Below are 6695 nucleotides of genomic sequence, written 5' to 3' on the forward strand. Positions count from 1 at the left end.
TCGACCTAACCTAAATGTGTTCTCTGGGCTCTGGGGTGAAGGATTCAAGCTGTTCTAAGCACCAAAGTTGTCCCTGAGAGGAATAGTGTATTATTATAACACAGGGCGATATTTCATTTTCATAATAAAATGATCTTGAATTTACCGAAAAATTTGTTTTTATATTCTATTTTTATATTTAGATAAAATTCAAAACAAAAATGTTAATACTTGAAGAGTAAATTTTAGTTATTTGGCAAATTATCTTTTATGTGGTAACTTATCTCAATGTTAATAAGTGACTGAATTAATTGATTAGTTCAGAATGACATTAGATGCTTATTTCTTAGCTAAAATGATCATTTCTCTCCTCGGGTTTCTAAGGTGGCTTCTGGGTATCTTGTGTGTAGACCTGGCTTACCTTTCATTTCCTGAGTGGGCTGTAATAGTCGCCCAATAAGATGGCTAATTGGTTCACACCTACTTTCCCATTGGCTGTTGCCATCATCCCTCTTTAAGCTATGTTTTCATGGAGGCTTTCTCATTTTCCTAGACTACACCACAGTGATTGGTCTAGGGGATAGCCATGTGACCAAGGACAGTCCAATCAGAGTCTTTCCCCAGGATTTTGTCTATTCTCTAGCAGTCACAGAAACTACCAGGCAGAAATGACAGGTCACATTAAAAGGACCTGAGAGCATTGGATGGCGATTTAGTTCCATTTGTTCCTAGGGCTAGACTCCAGCCTTGACCCTCTAGTAGTTTGCTTCAATAAGCCAAAGAATTCCCTGAGCAACTTCACGCGTGGTTCTGTTTTTGCAGCCAAGAATCCTAGTTAATTCATACGTAAGTGTTAGGCACATCATTTCTTATATTTATAAACCTGGATTGTGGGTGTCGGTATTCTTATTCCATAATTGAGAAATAGGGCCTCAAACAGAAAGTAACTCGTGCGTGGTCACATGGCTATTAAGTGTCAGAGACAGTTGTTACACCAGCCTCGTTGACTTTGAAGCTCATCTTTAAAAAATAGTTTTATCGTAGTACATTTTTAAAAATTGTGGGAAAATATACGTAACATAAAACTTACCATTTTAACCACTTCATAAATGTACAGTCCAGTGGCATTAAGTACGTTCACATTGTTGTGCTATCGTCACCACCGTCCATCTCCAGAAGCCTTCATCGTCCCAAACTGAAACTCTGTACCTATTAAACAAGAACTTCTCCTCTCTTTTTCCCCCAGCCCCTGGTAACCATTCTTCTACATTCTGTCTCAACGAATTTGACTATTCTAGGTACCTCAGATAAGTGGAATTGTACGATATCTGTCCTTTTCCTTCACGTAGTGTCATGTCTTCAGAGTTCCTTCATGCTGTGGCATGCGACAGAATTTCCTTTCCTTTTAAGACTGAATAATATTCTATTGTGTGTTTATACTAAATGTCCATTGATGGATGTTTGGGTTGTTTTCCACCTTTTGGCTATTGTGAATAATGCTGGTACGAATACGGACGTACAATGTTCTGTGCGAGTCCCTGCTTTCATTTCCTTTGGGTAGATACCCCGAAGTGGAATAGTCGGATCGTACGGTAGTTCTGTATTTAATTTTTTGAGGAACTTCCATACTTTTTTCTGTAATGGCTGATCCATTTTACATTCTCACCAACAGTACACAAGGGTTGCAATTTCTCCACATCCTCATCAACAGTTGTCATTTTCTGGTTTCGTTTTTGTTTTTATAATATCCATCTTAATACGTATGTTGTGGTTTTGATCTGCATCTGAAGCTCCTGATTTTTAAACTGCGACACTTTTTTGCGCCCTCCTCTCCAGATGGGCCCTGAATTGTCCTCATCTATTGTCTCCTCCAATTAGAGTGTCCAATCACGTTGATCAGACTCAGATTTTGTCATTTCATCTTTAAACTTCCTTGGCTAAGAAAGACCGATGTATTCTTTACTCTGCCAAAGCGTGCGTCCATCCTTTAAAATTCCGTTTGACCTTCAAATCACCCTTAAAGTACTCCCCGAGGGAACTCGACCTAATCCAGCGTTTTATTCCAGAATCCCTTAGGCATTAAGAACAATGAGGATTGGGTTTATCTACATTCTTCTGCATGTTTTCCGAGTGAGTTTATCCCCGCCACTTTTAGATTATAAAATCCACAAGAAAATGGATCCTGGGTACTGTTCCGTGGCAATCCCGTTAGACCTACTGTTAGTGATCCATGTGCAGTGGACATCTAATCAAAGTCGTTAACCACCACCACCACCATCGTTATCACGATTACTTATTTACGTACACTCATGCGTCTAAATTTCCCTATGGTGTTCTTGAGAGGAAAGCTGAATAAACATATCTTGGTCTTATGATTTCTTATAATATCATTTCAATCTTTTTCTCTTGTAATATTTTTGTCATACTTATGAGGATGTCGAAAAGCAAGCTCCACTTTTTTTTTTTAATCTGTGTTTGTTTTCTACTTCTATGAAATGTCCCTTGTAGAAGGAACAGAGATCGTGTCGTCTTCGGAGAAGCAGACGCTTAGATGCTCTATTCTTTTCTAGCCGTACTGTCCGTATGGTTGACAGACATTTATTCCAAATCCCAATTCTTGGGCACAGCCATTTTTGAAAGAAGTTCACACTTAGAAACACGCAGACCATCCCGTGGCCCGCCCTGAGCTGTCTCACATCTGCCTGTTACTTGGCCGTGCTGCATCCCTCCAAAAAAAAAAAAAAAAAAGTCTGAAAATGATTAGATTTTCTGTCCTGTGAATTTTGAATTACTGTACTTAGGCTCTCACGTTTGCAGCCACACGGCCAGCAGTGGTCTCTCAGCCTGGGCATTTTCTATTTCAGTCGGTAATTACTCAGTGGTCACAGATGAAGGAAGGAAGGATGTAGTTACTTAGTACCAGCTCTTGGGGGATGGGGAAATAGGGTTTCCTACCTGTAATTCTAGCTTTCCCCAGACCGAGGTGGTCAGGCCAAGGGCGATGGGGCCCCATCCTTTCCTCTTGGCCACATTCAAGGTGCTTCAGTAAGAACCAGGGAGAAGGCTTTCAAGGGAGAGGACGGGGAACGGGACAGGAAGAAAGTACAACTGTGTCATTAAAAAAGGATTTTATAGTCTTTTAAAAACGATGTGTGTCTCTGTGTGTTTCAACTTACGGTTCACATCAAACAATAATTAAACATCAGTTGCTAGATCACCTGCTCGGTACTTATCAAGAGAGTTTATTTACTGATCTGATGAGTTGAAAAGCAACACATCTAGTTAACAATTGCTCAGACTTTTCCTTCTAGTGAGAAAACGATTCCCCTCCCTCCTTCCCTCCCTCTCCCTGATTTTTCTATGCCTGGGAAAGTTGGCCTTATATTATCATCGCCCGGGCCAGAGTCACTGGCCCCTTTAAAGGGGGCTTTCTCTCCTGTCTTAAGAACTGGCCTCATTGGAGCCAGATGGTTCCCGTCGGCTGCCTTGAGTCAATGCGCTTCCTCCCACAGACAGGAGCCCTTTCGCCCTCTTTCCTCCCCAGCCCCTCCCCACTTTCTACCCCCCACCTCTGGGCCTCTCTGTTTTGTCGCTAGAAATAATCTTTTATTGCCCAGTTGTTCGGAAGTGACCTTTTGCCCTTGATTAGATAGCACCGGGCTCTGTCACTGGATTGCTTTGGGGTTGGCAGTTGCTTTTCTGTGTAGGCCGATCGGGTGTCAGGGAGAACAATGTGAGGCTTTGCAAAATTCTCGTCCAGCTCAGGCCGTGGAAGAGGTGGAGGTGGAGAGATCCGGGTGATAGAAAGCAGACCAGTGGGTCCTAGTTGCAAAATATCTTTTCTTTAGTAAACTTCAAAACAAATGGTGTATTTTGAACATGCTTAACTCACTTTTCTTTAATAACCATGCGTTTCAGAGAAATAGGAGCTTACTTCGGGATTTCGGTACGTAGTATTTAAGTACATTAATGTGCTGTTAAACTGACTTGAGTGTATAGTCTTACATTAAGATATTCATCAAGCATACTGTTAAATTTCTCAGAGAGCAATTTTCCAGAAGGTCCCAATCATTCTAGGTAACAGTGTGATAAACCACGTAATAGGGAATGTGCTTAATTGCTAAAAGCTAAGTCATTTTTTTTTTCATTTTAAAAATTAGGAAAAATATCCATGACTTTACTCGCTTCCTGGATTAAACGAAGGAATTTGAGATTTTGTATTTTTCATAACAGTTCTCAAATCCTTTTGATTTCAAATTCCCAGGAATATCTGCTAGAATTAGTAGAGTGAGCACATTGGAAATTTTTATTTTAAAACTCTCAGTTTCACTCTAGAGGCAAATATTCTGCTACATGGGTATAGAACAATTCTGAGATTCTTTTTGAAGGTTATTAACATATTAACACCTAAAATGTTGACTTTTTTAGCCTTTAATCTGAGAGGGGACAAATGTCTTTTCTTCCCCACCTCTTACCTCCTTACAACCCACACAAGCCTACGTTTTCATGTAGGTTGATTCTTGATGCTAACGGCCATACCGTTTCTTAACTCTTGGCCTGCCAGCGTGGTGGCTGAACAATGAAGGCCACCTTTCCGCTTCATTTCAGGCCACCTTTCTGCTTTATTTCATGCCATCTGGTCTATTTCTCATTTCGGAAATGTGTAGTGGTAGACTATACCTGAGTAGTTACTGTGACTGTTTGCCAGTGTCACACAGAGGCACCATCTTTGCTACACGATGTGGAAATACATACATCAGCCTTCACCACAGAGGAAGTTAAAGATGGAAAATGCAGAGTGAGTAAGTCTTACCTGTTCCATTTTGTAGATGAAGCAGCAGAGACTCACAGTCGTGCAGAGATTCTAGAAGGACCCAGCCCGACTCCTAGGTCTTTAATTGCCTGGCTTCCATGATGTCAGAATGGTTTTGCTCATAAGTATTGTGTGTATAGATGTCACAGAGGAAAGTGATTGGCGCGTTCTACCTTTTTCATTTTTTATTTGTGCTTCCCTGGTTAAATATATTTCTCCCAAAAAGTCAACACGAAACATGCAAAATGTACCCATGAATAATTTTGAGGATACGGTGTTACCTGTATGTGTGTGTATATATACGCGTGTGTACACGTCTCCGTGTTTCTGTGAGAGCGATGGATATTTCTGATCAAGTTTATTACAAACAGGATAGACAGTTTGCCAGATGACTTGCCATTTGGCGGTTTCCTGGTTGAGCTTGGGAAAGTGAAACGTGACCAAGGGAAGACGGACATTGAGACGTCACTGAGTGACGTGAAAATGTGCCATGCGCGTGTTTATAAATGTCTTTTGGTTTCAGTCGTCTGTCGATCGGCAGTGGCAGACCCCTCTCCGTCTCTAGGAGGTGATGGTACATTCCAGTGGTAGTCTTTGAGTCTCTAAAAAAGTCCAGGAAATGGTTCTGAGTTCTTTTTTTTTTTTTCCAAAGAAGTGGGTCTCCAGCTCTGATACTGCTCTAAGAATTGGTCAGACTACTTAGATGACAAGGGAGAACACTGGAAGTTTCCTTCGGAGCCTTTGGGTGGGTAGCGAAGGAAATGCTGAATCTGTTTATCATTGTTACAACAGACAGCGGCAGACTGGGTCACAGTCCCGCTCATCACATTTTATTTTCTCCAAACTCCTGTCCTTAGCGCCTCTCTTTTTTACTTCATGGAAATGTTATGGAAACTAATAGTTTCATAAATAGGACAGTGAATTCTTGATGAGAGGAATTTCGCTTACATATGAACTTGAAAAAGAATAGAGACACTAGGGTTCAGGAGACCAAGATTTTTCTGTTGATTATCTTTTCAAAAGACTGAAAAGTTTTCCCCTGACACTATTATTAAAATAGTGAATGAAATATATTTGATGTGCCCGACAACCACCACCACGGCAACAAAGTCAATGAACATTTATTAATTATCTCAATGCTAGCATATTAGTATAGCAATGCTACCAAAAGTTTACATGGGTTAAAGCTGAAAGTATATTTTCTTGTGATGCCCAGGAAGATGGTTTTTTACATACTTTTATCATAGCAATGTCTACTTTTGATTTTTATAGGGAATGACATGTAAAATGCAAAGATAAAATTATACTTTCACTGAAAAAAGTAATATACCAGCAGGTTATTGATGAGTAAGTTTATACTGAAGGAGAGCAGAGTGGCTTGGTAATAAAAGGCCATTCGATCATGAAAAGTCATAAAAGTAAGCCAATAATCTTCCTTTTGATTAGGAAGAAAATTGAAATCCATTCCTAAACATTGATTGAAAGTAAAAGAACGAATTAAAAATAAAGTTATGGTAAAATATATAGAAATTGGCCGCCTTCAGGCAGTTAACAGATGTCATGAAATAAACAAGGCATTTGTTGAAATATTACCATTTCCAATATTTTTTAATATTTAATTTCACCCACGTCGCTCTTGAAATTTGAGTTTCGTTCCCTTTACTGGACTGGGTCTCTGAGGTTCTTGGGAATCCTTTTTGGGGTGCAATGCCAGGTCTCTGTCTCCACCCCCCGCACCTTGTCTTAGGGACCCCCGGCTCTTTGTCTTGTTATGTGACAGCCCGCGCATTCACAGGGTCTCTCTGTTCAGCACTGCACTTTCTACGGGCTGTTAATGCTGATGGCTTTCGAATCCCCAGTCCTTGTCGTCTTTCCTTTTCCTCTCCAACGAAGTCCACGACCA

This window comes from Pteropus medius, unplaced genomic scaffold (assembly GCF_902729225.1).
Source record: "Pteropus medius unplaced genomic scaffold, Ma_sr-lr_union100, whole genome shotgun sequence".
NCBI classification, from domain to species: domain Eukaryota; kingdom Metazoa; phylum Chordata; class Mammalia; order Chiroptera; family Pteropodidae; genus Pteropus; species Pteropus medius.